The sequence below is a fragment of the Microtus oregoni genome, unplaced genomic scaffold (assembly GCF_018167655.1).
Source record: "Microtus oregoni isolate MIOR12 unplaced genomic scaffold, Mior012 000002F_ref0000024, whole genome shotgun sequence".
Taxonomy (NCBI): domain Eukaryota; kingdom Metazoa; phylum Chordata; class Mammalia; order Rodentia; family Cricetidae; genus Microtus; species Microtus oregoni.
Genome location: NW_024543061.1, coordinates 14,009,800 through 14,023,639, shown reverse-complemented (window position 1 = coordinate 14,023,639; position 13,840 = coordinate 14,009,800). Strand labels below are relative to the sequence as shown.

The 13,840-nt window shown below is 47.0% G+C and overlaps 1 pseudogene; it reads left to right on the top strand.

The window, feature by feature from the left end:
- The first annotated feature begins 8,891 nt into the window (after positions 1-8,891).
- LOC121433683 lies at positions 8,892-10,643 on the top strand (annotated as a pseudogene).
- The last annotated feature ends 3,197 nt before the right edge of the window (positions 10,644-13,840 follow it).

The window sequence follows — 13,840 nt, the reverse complement described above, 5'->3', positions numbered from 1 at the left end:
GTTGTAATAATCCATATGTCTCTAGTAAAATATCCTCATCTCTATGCACAAGCAGGATATCATCCATATAATGGGTAATATAAACCTGTGGAAATTGATCTCTAACCTTTTGTGTAGCCTGAGCTATGAACTTCTGGCATAAGGTAGCACTATTTGCCATGCCCTGAGGTAAGACATTCCATTGATAGCTCTTCATTGGCTCTCTGAAATTTTCTCTGCTCCTCCCCCGGCCTCTGCCCTCCCCCTTCAACCCTACCCCAAGATCCCCATGTTCCCAATTTATTCAGGAGATCTTGTCTTTTTCTACTTTCTACTTCCAATGTAGATTTTATCTATGTAAGTCTCTCTTAGTGTCCTCATTGTTGTCTAAGTTCTCTGGGATTGTGGTTTGTAGGCTGGCTTTCTTTGCTTTATATTTAAAAAACACTTATAAGTGAGTACATGTGATAATTGTCTTTCTGTGTCTGGGTTACCTCACTCAAAATAATGTTTCCTAGCTCCGTCCATTTTCCTGAAAAATTCAAGATGTCATTTTTTTCTGCTATGTAGTACTCCATTGTGTAAATGTATCACATTTTTCTTATCCACTATTTTTTAATTATTTATTTATTATGTATACAATATTCTGCCTACACGTATGCCTGCAGGCCAGAAGAGGGCACCAGACCTCATTACAGATGGCTGTGAGCCACCAAGTGGTTGCTGGGAATTGAACTCAGGAACTTTGGAAGAGCAGGCAATGCTCTTAACCGCTGAGCCATCTCTCCAGCCCCCTTATCCATTCTTTGATTGAGGGGCATTGAGGTTGTTTCCAGGTTCTGGCTATGACAAACAGAGCTGCTATGAACATAGTTGAGCACATGTCCTTGTGGCACGATTGAGCATCTTTTGGATATATACCCAAAAGTGGTATTACTGGGTCTTGAGGGAGGTTGTTTCCTAATTTTCTGAGAAATCACCACAGTGACTTCCAAAGGGGTTGTACCAGCTTGTATTCCAACTAGCAATGCAGAAGTGTTCCCTTTTCTCCACAACCTTTTCAGCATAAGTTGTCTTCAGTGTTTTTGATTTTGGCCATTCTTACAGGTGTAAAATGGAAGCTCAGAGTTGTTTTGATTTGCATTTCTTTGATGACTAAGGATGTTGAGCATTTCCTTAAGTGTCTTTCAGCCATTTTAGATTCTTCCATTGAGAGTTCTCTGTTTAAGTCTGTACTAAATTTTTTTTATTGGATTATGTGGTCTTTTGGTGTCCAGTTTCTTGAGTTCTTTGTATATTTTGGAGATCAGACCTCTGTCTGATGTGGGGTTAGTTAAGATCTTTTCCCATTCTGTAGGCTGTCGTTTTGTCTTGTTGACTGTGTCCTTTGTTTTACAGAAACTTTCAGTTTCAGGAACTTCCATTCATTAATTGTTTCTCTCAGTGTCTGGGCTGCTGGGGTAATATTTAGGAAGTGATCTCCTGTTCCAATGCATTCAAGTGTACTTCCCACTTTCTCTTCTATAAGGTTCAGTGTGGCTGGCTTTATATTGAGGTCTTTGATCCATAGATATGGGTCTATTTTCATTCTTCTACATGTTGACATCCAGTTATGCCAGCACCTTGTTAAATATGCTTTCTTTGTTCCGTTTGGCATTTTTGCTTTTTTGTCAAAAATCAGGTGTTCGAAGATGTGTGGATTGATATCTTGGTCTTCTATTCTGTTCCATTGGTCCTCCTGTCTGTTCTTATACCAATACCAGGCTGTTTTCAGTACTATAGCTCTGTAGTAGAGTTTGAAGTCAGGGATTGTGATTGTTGTTCTTAATTCTGCGGGTTAGATGGTAGAGACGTTACCTGAGGAAGAAAACACAGACACGCGGCGGTCCCACGTGGGTGCACTTTAATGGGGAAGGGATAACAAACAGGTAGGGGGCGTGCAGACACGGTAGGAAAGGCGGGGAGGAAAAAGGGAGGAGAGGGGGGGGCTCGTGGTGGCCCCCGCTTTTTAACGGGGAATGCAAAAGCTTCTGGGAAATGTGTCCCACGCTTGAGTGTGCTGGAGTCCAGGGGAATGCTGGGAGTTGTAGTGTTGCAAGAGAACAACATTTCACCCTTTTGGTTTGATTAAAAAAAAATTGGGGGACCTTAAAGGGTAGGGAATGGGGGCATAGTCTGGTCTCTCATGGCTGCTTCCTGCTGGCTTTGGGCGTTGAGGTGTCCAGGAAATGTCTGATTATTCTGGTGATGTCCCACTGGTGTCTGCGGTCACTGGTGTAGCTGGTCGCTGGTGTCTGAGGTCGCTGGTGTCTGGGATGGCTGATTGCACCGTTGGCATTTGAAGTCCTGGCTGTCATCTGGGGTAGCTGACTGAAGAAATCTGTCTGGCTTTTCCTGAGTAGCTGGGTCATCATTAAGATGCTGGAAGGCAAAAGTTGCATTAGTAAAAGAAAAAATTAAAAGAAGGGGGGGGGGGATCTAAGGTAAGGGAGGGAGAGGAAATCCGGGGTGAGGGAGTCTTAGGATGTCCGGGGTTAAGAATGATAAAAAATTAAATGATACTTATTCCATTATTCCATTTGTGTTTGATTCGTTTAGATGGGTTGGGCTGGCATCCTGGAGCTTAAGGAAAGTGTCTTAAAAGAAATAGATTTTAACCGTATATTCCTTAACATTTCAGGGGCCACTGCTGCAGTCAGCGGCTGACCTGCTATGTCAAGAAACCTTATTGAGAATCTGCTTACCACCTGAGTCCTTGACCTCGTATTTGATGATGGTACCTGTAACGACAGCTAGATGGTTATTTATGAATTTAAAGAAGGGAGGGTGTGTTAACACAGTGACGGATGGGGACCCCTGTTTTCCTTAGACTGTAGTAGAGGGAACTGAATCTGGCATCCTTTGGAACTTAAGAGGACAAGCTCCCGTCTGAGTTACCGTATATGAAGGATTATCTTGAGCTGTGGAGATAAACGGTTAAGTGAATATTTGGTCCTGGGATCTGACTTTTGGCAGATCTGACAGGAGGCTGCTGTAGCTTTTAGGCGCCTGATATAACAACGGGAGAGTGTGACTTTTGGCAGATCTGACAGGAGGCTGCTGTAGCTTTTAGGAGCCTGATATCCTTAGGTGTAACAAGGGGAAAGTGGTGGTTAGTGACAGCGGGAGCCTAGAGGGGCTTTGGAAGATCGAGGGGGAGGCGTAGGACAGGGAGGAGACGCTTTAAGCTGCCTGTGTGGCCTGTGGCGGAGAGGAGACAGGGAAGAATCCAAAGACACTTGCGGGAGAAGTGGGGTGAGGCTGGTTCGGAGAGGGAACGGTAATGGGTGAGCCGTCGCTGTAGCTCAACTGGGCGGAGCGAGAGCGAGTGGCCCCTCGAGGCGCGGTGGGGGGGGTGTGGAGGCAGGGGGGTGGGGGTTGAGGTTTGTCCACGGGATCCATGGTGGTGGGAGCAGAGGGTCCCTGGAGGGATGGCATTGATAGCTTTATGGAGGGAATCAGGGCGTGAGGTTTGAGAGCTTTCAGAAGCTGGCCGAGAAGGGAAGATGGGGAGAAATGGCTTAGAATGCTTAGAGCCCATAGGTGAAGCGCAGCCTGCCCGCAAAAAGCTACCAGAGTACCGCGAACACGGCAGGCCAAGAGTGCAGGCGTCCCGGCGTTCTTGGGGCGTGCTAGGGCTTAATTGGCCTGAGCCCAGCTACCGTATGGGGGAGAAAAGCCCTGGCTGGGAGGAGACAATTAAGCTTTTTAGGGCCTGTGTACGGCCCCAAAGGCACCGCACCGGAGTGGGCCAGAAGAGGATAGGAAAGGTTAGAAAAAAGGAGAAAGAAGCCGGGAGCACCGAACTCCCGGGCGCGCAGACTGAGGCAGGTTTCAGCCAAGGGCAAAAAGCCGGAGGGGAAGGGGGAGGGAGGTTGGCGACCTAGTCCAGGACGCACCAAAGAAAGCTGGCCGGACAGTCTCTGAGCGCCCTGGGGGGGAAGGAAGCCAACTTAGGTTAACTCACGGATCAAGATGAGGCGGTGGAGAATGGCCGCGGTAAACAGGTGGAGGTGAGTGCAGGGGGTCGGTTCAGACCTTGTGCCGGTGAAACCCAGAGGCAAAAGCCTCAGGCACCGGGACGGAGAGGTCTCCGAGTCGAAGGACGGCACCACTGTTGTTCTTAATTCTGCGGGTTAGACGGTAGAGACTTTACGCGAGGAAGAAAACACAGACACATGGCGGTCCCATGTGGGTGCACTTTAATGGGGAAGGGATAACAAACAGGTAGGGGGGCGTGCAGACATGGTAGGAAAGACGGGGAGGAAAAAGGAACGAACTCGTGACGACCTTGCAAAAGCTTCTGAGAAATGTGTTCCGCGCTTGCGTGCGCTGGAGTCCAGAGGGATGCTGGGAGTTGTGGTCTCGCAAGAGAACAACAGTGATGCCTCCAGAAGTAGTTTTATTGCACAGGATTGGTTTGGCTATCCTAGGTTTTTTGCTTTTCCAAATGAAGTTGAGTACCATTCTTTTGAGGTCTTTGAAGAATTTTGCTGGGATTTTGATGGGCGTTGTGTTGAATCTGTAGATTGCTTTTGGTACTGTCCCATTTTATTATCTGAGCGCTAACTACTCATGTATGCATGTGTGGTGAAATTTTTCCTCATGTGTTACTCATGTTCTCCTCCTTACTTCTGGTCCCTTCTCCAGCATTTCTTGGGGTTCAGCTGTCAATCCCACTTCGCAGGTGCCATTATGTCAGTGCCCGATGCCCCAACATAAAGTGTTTTTCTCTGTCTGGACTGGCGTGGAGGCGCGGGGATAATTGAGACACAATTCACACAGCAATATCAGAAGGAAGTCTCAAGTTTCATTCAAATCCTGAAGATCACCCGCATTTATTTATTTATTTAATATTTATTTATTTATTATGTATACAATATTCTTTCTGCGTGTATGCCTGAAGGCCAGAAGAGGGCACCAGACCTCATTACAGATGGTTGTGAGCCACCATGTGGTTTCTGAACTCAGGACCTCAATGCTCTTAACCGCTGAGCCATCTCTCCAGCCCCCACCCACATTTATTATCCAACACCTCTTATCCCCCAAGGTAAACTAAGGTGGAAGTTCATTAACATTCTGTTTCCGGGGCAGCAGCACCACAGTCACAGCTACAGCTCTGTCACTAGATTGCCTCTTCTCAGGCAATCTACATAATTACAAAAAAAAGGAGCAGCATATCCTGAGCCTTTGTTAGGGTAGTGACAGCCTGTCTGGAAGGGTACTTGTCTGCTCTTGACTCTAACCACGGCCAGAAAACTTGGCTGTCACACCATGTAGAAAGGTGGGCCTACAAGAATGTTAATAATTTGGCAAAAAAAAATAAAATAAAATAAAATAAAAATACAGCTAGTAAGGAGCAGCAGTGAGTGATCTCCTCTTCCCGCCATTTTCTCCTCAGGAGTGTTTTATTTAATCCTCACGTCTGTTCTGTGAATCAGTTTTTCATTACCCAGAGGCTGGGTAATGTTCTGTGGAATGGGTTTTAAGCAGGCATGATGGCACATGCCTGTATCTCCAGCACTTGGGAACTTGAGGGAGGTAGAAATGTCAGAAGTTTGAGGTTATTCTTGGCTAGATTGTGAGTTCAAGACCACCCAAGACTACATGAGACCCTACCTAAGGTCCAAGGTTCAGTGAAGTTCAGAAAGGACTGCATCTGGTGTCCTACCTGCTTTTTGAGTCCCAAATTGGTGCAGGGTATCCCATGACCAAAGTCATGTGACAGTGTCTCCTCTAGTTCCTACCCTTCCTGTTTTGTTTTGAGACAGAGTCTAAGTAGACTAGGTTGGCCTCGAACTCACAGAGATCTGTCTGCTTCTTCCTCTACCTCCCAAGTGCTACTATTAAAGATGTGTGACATCATGCCTGGCAATTTTTAAATTGTATGAATTGTAATTTTCATAAAAGTCAAAATGAAGTCTTTTGGCGAAGACAAAAGATATACCCAAGCACCAGATCCTGTTTGTACAAGTTCATTGAAAGTCATGAATGTTATTCTTTAAAAATATACCTGGCGGGTTCCCAGCGGCAGCGGGAAGCCACGCGGAGGAACCCCCAATGCAGCTGGCGCATGTGAGCAGACCCATGGAGCCATAAAAGCAGCTGCTAGCCCCGAAGAGACGGTTGTTGGTCCCGGGGCAGGCTGGTGGAGTCGCCATGAGAAAAGCGGCTACAGCTTCCCACCAGCTGGAGGGCAAGAGCAGCGCTGGCGGTGGCTGTGGTAACAGATATATAAACACAGGAAATAACCATAAACATTTATTTAAAAAGGGGGAGAGAGAGAGAGGGAGGGAGAGAGGGAGGGAGAGAGAGAGGAGGAGAGAGGCAAAGCCCTGTGTGTACACCGGGAGAGAAAAGCAGAAAAAAGCAATGGCGGGCGGAGGTCAGAAGTTAAAAGGAGTGGGCATGGCTAGGGCAGGGACCGAAAGAATAACAATGAATACTCATGATTTTAAAAAGGTTGATTTGATGGCAGACTGAGCAATGACCTGTCTAGTATTCTTTTCAATCTTTTTGTTATTAGAAGTTTTTTTTCTCATTACTATTACTATTTTTAAGACATGGTCTTACCATAGCCCAGGCTAGCCCTAGACTCACAGCAGTCTTCCCGAGTGCTGGGTTTGCAGACGTGAACCACCATGCCTGGCTTCAGGTTGGTATTCTCCAAGCCCAGCATTTTGTATTTTGTGATTCTGGCTGGCACAGTGTCTGCTCTCTTATATGTGAGATTACAGCACAGGGGTTGATCTGGACTACAGAGGAATATTCTGTCTCAACAACAACCATAACCACATCCAAACAAAACCTCACACCGTCTTGTGAATGGCAAGTTGGTGAGCACAGGGGCGGTTTCTGTTGGGAAGGATCCTGTGCGGTGGAAATGACATTGCAGTGCCCTGTGTGCTTTATAGGGCCACAGTGGGAAGTTGCTCGCTCATTTCCCTTTATATTTTAGTGCAGTCTTTCCTTCTTTCCTTTGTTTTTTCCTTCCTTTCTTCCTATCTTTTTTTCATTTCCTTTCCTTTTTCTTTCTTTCTTTTTTATTTCTTGAAACAACATGAATCCAGGTTAGCCATGCATAAACTCACAGATATCTGCCTGCCTCTTCTTCCCAAGTGCTGGGATTAAAGGCTTGCACCACTATGCCTGGCTCACCTCTGCATTAGCCATGCTGTAATCCCTAGAATTAAAATATCTTTGCCTTTCTTCAACTATTCCCTGAAAAAAACTGACACACCAGACTTATCTTTTTTGTTTGTTTTGGTTTTTCAAAGCAGGGTTTCTCTGTGTAGCTTTGTTGACTGTCCTGAAACTATCACTTGTAGACCAGGCTGGCCTGAAACTCACAGAGATCCACCTGCTTCTGCCTCCCAAGTGCTGGGATTAAAGGCATGAGCCACTACTGCCTGGCATTTTTTTTTAATGTTCAGACTGGAAGAGAAAGCTCAGTGGTTAATAATGCTTGCTGCTGTTTCAGAGAATTAGAATTCAGGTCTAAGCACCATGGTCAGGTGGCAGAACTACCTGAGGTGCCAACTGCAAGGAATCCAATGTCTTCTTTGGCCATGACTGCCACTTGCAGGCATATGTGCATGCACACACATAGATGTACACATAAATAAATAATAAACAAATAGCATATTTTTGTTTTTTCATATTAGATAGGGTCTCCATATCCTCAACTGCTTCTGATTCTCCACCTCTCACGTGCTAGGATTCCAGGCACACATCATCATACCTGGTGTGTGCAATGTTAGGGACTGAACCAAGGTGTCCATGATGTCTAGTCCCTCGTGATTGTGATGTGATCTTTGTCCTGCCCGAGTCCTGGACGACATGAGATGAAAGGCATAGAGCAGGGCGAGAGTTCTCAGCTTTCCACAGCGTTTTCCCAGTCTTGAGGAGCAGAAGCAAGCCTCAGCTACATAGCAAGTCTGAGGCCAGACTGAACTGCATCTCCACATCCTGTTTGTATATCCACATCCCTATGTCAGAGAGAGAGAGAGACAGAGAGAGAGAGAGAGAGAGAGAGAGAGAGAGAGGGAGATGCTCATCAGCTAAGAACATTTGTTGCCCTTGCAGAGGACCAGGATTGAGCTCTCGCACCTGCATGGCACCTGACAGGCATCTGCAGCTCCATCTCCAGTTGATACCCTATGGATCTGTGCATACATAATAGACAGACACACCTGCATGAATACAAATAATAATTTCTAAAAATTGGGTGTGGTAGTGTGGTAACACATTATTGTAATTGCAGTGTTATGACTGTGGAGACAGACAGATTTCTGAAGCTCACTGACTGGCCAGCCCAGCCTGCTTGTTGGATTCCAGGCAGCAGTCCCTGCAGGGGCTGCCACCTTCCGCCCACCCTCACCCAGCAGTTCAGTGCCACCTCGGGCCGGCATCTGTTTTCGGCTCGAAGAGGCGGCAGCCGGCCAGGCACTCCTAGGCGGTCAGTGGCCATGGTGGCAGAGGCGTCTCCATGGGGCTAGCCGTGGGCGTCCGTGGCTGTGAGACCGCTTCCACCATTCTAAGGAGACAGACGGAGCTCAGAGTTCCTGGATAGCTTGCCTGGTGAGGAGCTGGCAGTAATTTAATTCCGTGTCTAGATTTTTGTGTAGGCACTTCAAGAACCATGAAGAGCTTTAAGAAGGAAGAGTTTCACTGGGCGGTGGTGGCACATGCCTTTAATCCCAGCACTCGGGAGGCAGAGGCAGGCGAATCTCTTGGAGTTCGAGGCCAGCCTGGTCTACAAGAGCTAGTTCCGGGACAGACACCAAAGCTACAGAGAAACCCTGTCTCGAAATAACCAAAAAAAGAAGAGGAGGAGGAGGAAGAAGAAGAAGAAGAAGAAGAAGAAGAAGAAGAAGAAGAAGAAGAAAGAAGAGTTTGACCACCATATCCTCGACAAAGGCGTTACAGCCAAGGACATTCTGGACCAAAATATTACCGAAGTTTCTTCCTCTGATGACAAGGATGCTTTCTATGTCCAGAAATTGGAGCACATTCTGAGGAACTATCTAAGATGGCTAAAGGCTCTTCCCCGTGTCCCTCCCTTTTATGCAGTCAAGGTAATGACAGCAGAGCCAGGACAGGTTTTGACTGTGCAAGCAAGACTGAAATCCACTGGTGCAGTGTAGTAAATAGGGGACATCAGGGCTGTGTCCCCAGCACCCTGGCTGCCTGGCTAGCTTATGCCTGAAATAACAACACACAAACTGTATTCATTTAATCACTGCTTGGCCCATTTCTATCTAGCCTCTTCTAGGCTAATTCTCACATATTAATTTAGCCCATTTCTAATCATCTATGTAGTGCCCCTAGGTGCGCTTACCGGGAAGATTCTAGCCTATGTCCATCCTGGGTCGGAGCTTCATCGCATGCGTCTGCCTGGGAGCTGGGAGCATGGCGTCTCTCTGAGGTGTCTGCTCCCAAGAGGAGAGCTGTGGAGTCTGAGCTCACTTCCTCTTCCTCCCAGCGTTCTGTTCTGTTTACTCCTCCCACCTATCTTCTAACCAATGAGGGCTAAGCAGTTTCTTTTTATTTAACCAATGACCTTCCTCCATCAGTGCAGGGCCCTGGGAGCCTCCAGAGAGGATTATCTATGCAAATCCTTGTAAACAAGAGTCTCAGATCAAGGATGCTGCCACCAGGGAGTCCAGATGAGGACGTTAGACAGCGACATTGAGCTGATGAAGGTAGCCAGAGCACATCCAAAAGCAAAGTTGGTTTTGCGGATTGCCACCGATGATTCCAAAGCAGTTTGTCACCTCAGTGTTAAGTTTGGTGCCACACTCTAAACCAGCAGACTTCTTTTGGAAGAGGCAAAAGAACTAAATATTGATGTCATCGGTGTCAGCTTCCATGTGGGGGAGTAGATGTGATGCCCACTGTGTCTTTGGCATGGGAACAGAAGTTGGTTTCAGCATGTATCTGCCTGATTTTGGTGGTGGCTTTCCTGGATCTGAGGATACGAAGCTTAAATTTGAAGAGATCACCAGTGTGATCAACCCAAGTCTGGACAAGTACTACCCCCCAGATGCTGGGGTGAGAGTCATAGCCGAGCCAGGCGGACACTGTGTGGGTCAGCTTTCACATTGGCAGTCAGCATCATTGCCAAAAAATGGTATGAAAGGAGCGGGCCTGCTCTGACGATGAAGATGAGTCAAATGAGCAAACCTCCATGTACTATGTGAACGATGGAGTGTATGGACCATTTAACTGCATTCTGGATGATCATGCATGTGTGAAGGCCCTGCTGCCGAAAAGACCCAAGCCAGATGAGAAGTATTACTCGCCCAGCATCTGGGGACCAATGTGTGATGGCCTTGATCAGAGCACGGTAACCTGCCTGAAATGCATGTGGGTGACTGGATGCTCTGGGAGAACATGGCTGCATATACTGTTGCTGCTGTGTCTACTTTCAATGGTTCCAGAGGCCTTCTATCTACTATGTAATGTCGAGGCCAACGTGGCAACTCATGAAGCCGATCCAGAGCCTTGGCTTCCCATGAAAAGTGGAGGAGCAGGATGTTGGCACTCTGCCCATGTCTTGTGCTCAGGAGAGCGGGATGGACTGTCACCCAGCAGCCTGTGCTTTCTCTAGTATCAATGAGTAGATGCCATTCTTGTAGCTCTTACCTGCAAGTTTAGCTTGAATTACGGAATCTGGGGGGACCATTTAACTTAATTCCTGCTAGTTTTGGAATGTCTTTGTATGAGTAGGGTGGGCACGGGTGGGGTGCAGTGTATAAGGTGGGTCACACTTAGCAGTGTTCCTATGGAAACTGAATATTTGTTTTACATGGATTTTTTATCACTTTTCAGACATGATATAAACATGTGCCCCTCAGCTGCTAAACAAGCGTTTGTAGCTTGAACATTTGGCAGAATGGGCCAAAAACTAATGTTGTGACCCATTTTGGAAATAAACTATCTTGAAATAATTGGGCATCAGGGAATGTTTGCAAGTGTCCCTTAAAGAAGGTGCACACTTCCTGCACAGGCTGCTGTAGCCACAGCACAGCAGAGAAGGAAAGGATGGAAGGGGCGGGGCCACGCCCTGTACACACACAGCATCAGTCAGCTTAGCCAGCCCTGAGTGTGTGCACCTGGCTGTGAAGTCGGTGCGCAGAGCCTGTTGGTGAGGAATGCTATCTCTCTAGTGACCTGATGTCCTGGCCACATCTCAGGCTCTTGGAACCTTGCTTGCAAAAACCTGGAATGTTCCTCAACCCTTGGCTTGGCCTGCATCACCACCTAGTAACGAGTTGGAAGTATCCTACAGCACTTGGCAACAAACTTCCTGTAATAAATTCAACAGCAACTAAAAAAAAAAAACGAAGAAGAAAAAAAAGGAAACCTAAACTGAACAGACCCTGAGGTACAAGCGCTGAGCTTGTCCTTTTAATCCTGTCACACACATGGGTGTACACCTGCACGCACAGGAACACGCAAGCATGTGTGCACACATAAGGTGAGCTGGAGAAGTAGCTCAGAGGGAGAACACTCACTTGGCATGCATGAAGCCCTGGATTTGATTCCCGGCTCCACATCTACACATGCGGGCACATAGGCACACACACACAGTCTCTCCCAACAGAGTTGCTCATTTTGGTTTAGCAAGGTTTCAATACATCTTTGCATTTTGAGTTTTTTTGTCCCTCTGGGGAACAGGCCTAGATTCATAAGCCCCAGAGCTCCTCCTGGGTCTATCACTCTTCAGTAAAGTGCAACCACCAGTCAGCCTCACCCCCATAAGCCAGCTAGGTCTCAGTGAGATCATGGACAGAAACAGACCCCACTAATTAGGTCAGTGCCACTGCCAACTAGATAGTCATAGTCCATCCCCAACCCCCTCCAGGCCCCTGTATGTCCCATCCAGTCCTGCATTGTGGGCAGTAAGCAGTAGTCATCTGGCTAAACACCCTGTGTATTTAGAATAGATTCACAGTTGATAGAAGATTTTAAGTCTTTTCCTCTTGAGTGGATGCATAACTGGATGACGGAGCCAGTTTTTTCTTCTTTTCCCAGCCCTGCCCCACCGCTGTTTTCCAGTCTGAAGCTTCAGAGTCCCCAGGGCTCCGGTCAGGACGCACAGAAACCTCCTGCACCTTGGTGATGGCACAAAGGGACTGTTTGCTTACTTGTAGCCTGCATGGCCGCCAAGAAGGAAGGCAGAGGTAGAGCACGTGGGCCTGTGGCGTTCCTGGGAGCTTTGGAGCTCAGACCATCGAGTCAAGCCCTTTCCAGAGCCCGAGGACAGGCTCGTCTGAACCAGTGATCTTGAGGCATGAACGAGAGATCTTGCTCTGTTGGGACCGAGAACAAACTACGAGATGGACAGGTGAGCGCTCCTGCTCGGAGAAGGAGGTGCTGTTTGGGGGCTGCACGGTTAATGAGACAGACAATGTGGAGTTTTAGAAATATTTAGGGGAAATGATCGAATATCTATATTCTTGGAGACCATAGGCTGAAGGTGTAGTTCAGCAGTAAAGCAATTGCCTAGCGTGCTTGCAGCAGTAGGTTCTATTTCCAGGATCAGACGGACAGAACAGGCAATTCTAAGCCACCATGGTGGGACATCTGTGATGCTAACACTTGGGAGTTTGAGACAAAAGGATCAGAAACTCTAGGTCATCCTCAGCGACAGCATGAGTTCAAGGTCAGCCTGCGCTCAAGTGGTCCTGTCTCAAAACCAGAAGATTCTCACCACATGTAGGTGATTTCTTGTTTCCTGGGCGATTTAAAGATTCTTGTTTCCAAGCTGGGCGGTGGTGGCGCACGCCTTTAATCCCAGCACTCGGGAGGCAGAGGCAGGGGGATCTCTGTGAGTTCGAAGCCAGCCTGGTCTAGAAGAGCTAGTTCCAGGACAGGAACCAAAATGCTACGGAGAAACCCTGTCTCGAAAATAAATAAATAAACAAACAAATAAATAAATAAATATTCTTGTTTCCTCTTGCTTGGGTTGGGGAATGGGGTTGGTGTCTGAAATTCCCTAAGAAATCAGTATTTCTTAAGCTTACATCAGTTAATTATTCTCCTCATTGTCTATCACTGGCTTTGGCTCCCATTTTACTTAGCTTTGAAAATTTATTTACATATGTATGTATTTATTTAATGTGCATTGGTGTTTTTTCTGCATGTTTGTCTGTATGAGTGTGTCAGATCTTGGAGTTCCAGAGACTTGTGAGCTGCCATGAGGATGCTGGGAACTGAACCTGCATCTGCTGGAAAAGCAGCCAGCGTTCTTAATCGCTGAGCCATCTCTTCAGCCTCCTTAGTTTATTTATTTATTTATTTTTTATTGCTGTGACAAACACCATTGCCCAAAGGAGAGGAAGGAATTTAGTTCATCTTAGAGCCCACAGCCCATCCCTGAGAAAAGTCAGGGAAGGAACCTGAAGGCAGGAACAGACACACAGCATTAGAGAACACTAATGCTTACTGACTTGCTCCTCAGGCTCACATTCAGCCTTCACCCTGCTTTGTTATACCTCCCTGGACCTCCTGAGCAGGCGTGCACTGCCCACAGTGGCTGGGCCCTCCCTCATCAACTGTTACTCTAGAAAGTATCAGTCAGATAGACTGGCACTAAGGAAGCTTCCCACGGTGCCACCTCTGCTATATGCTAAGTAACTCAGCCACGTTGCCTCCTTGTCATCTAGCCAGAATTTCTCCCTTGTACCTGTCAAGCTCCTCTATCTGTTCTTCAGTTTCTTAAATCATCTGAAAACTCCACACTGCTAACTATAACATTTTTCTTGTCACAGATCCTCCCATGCCCCTTTAAAAAAAACTGAGTATACTCTCCATT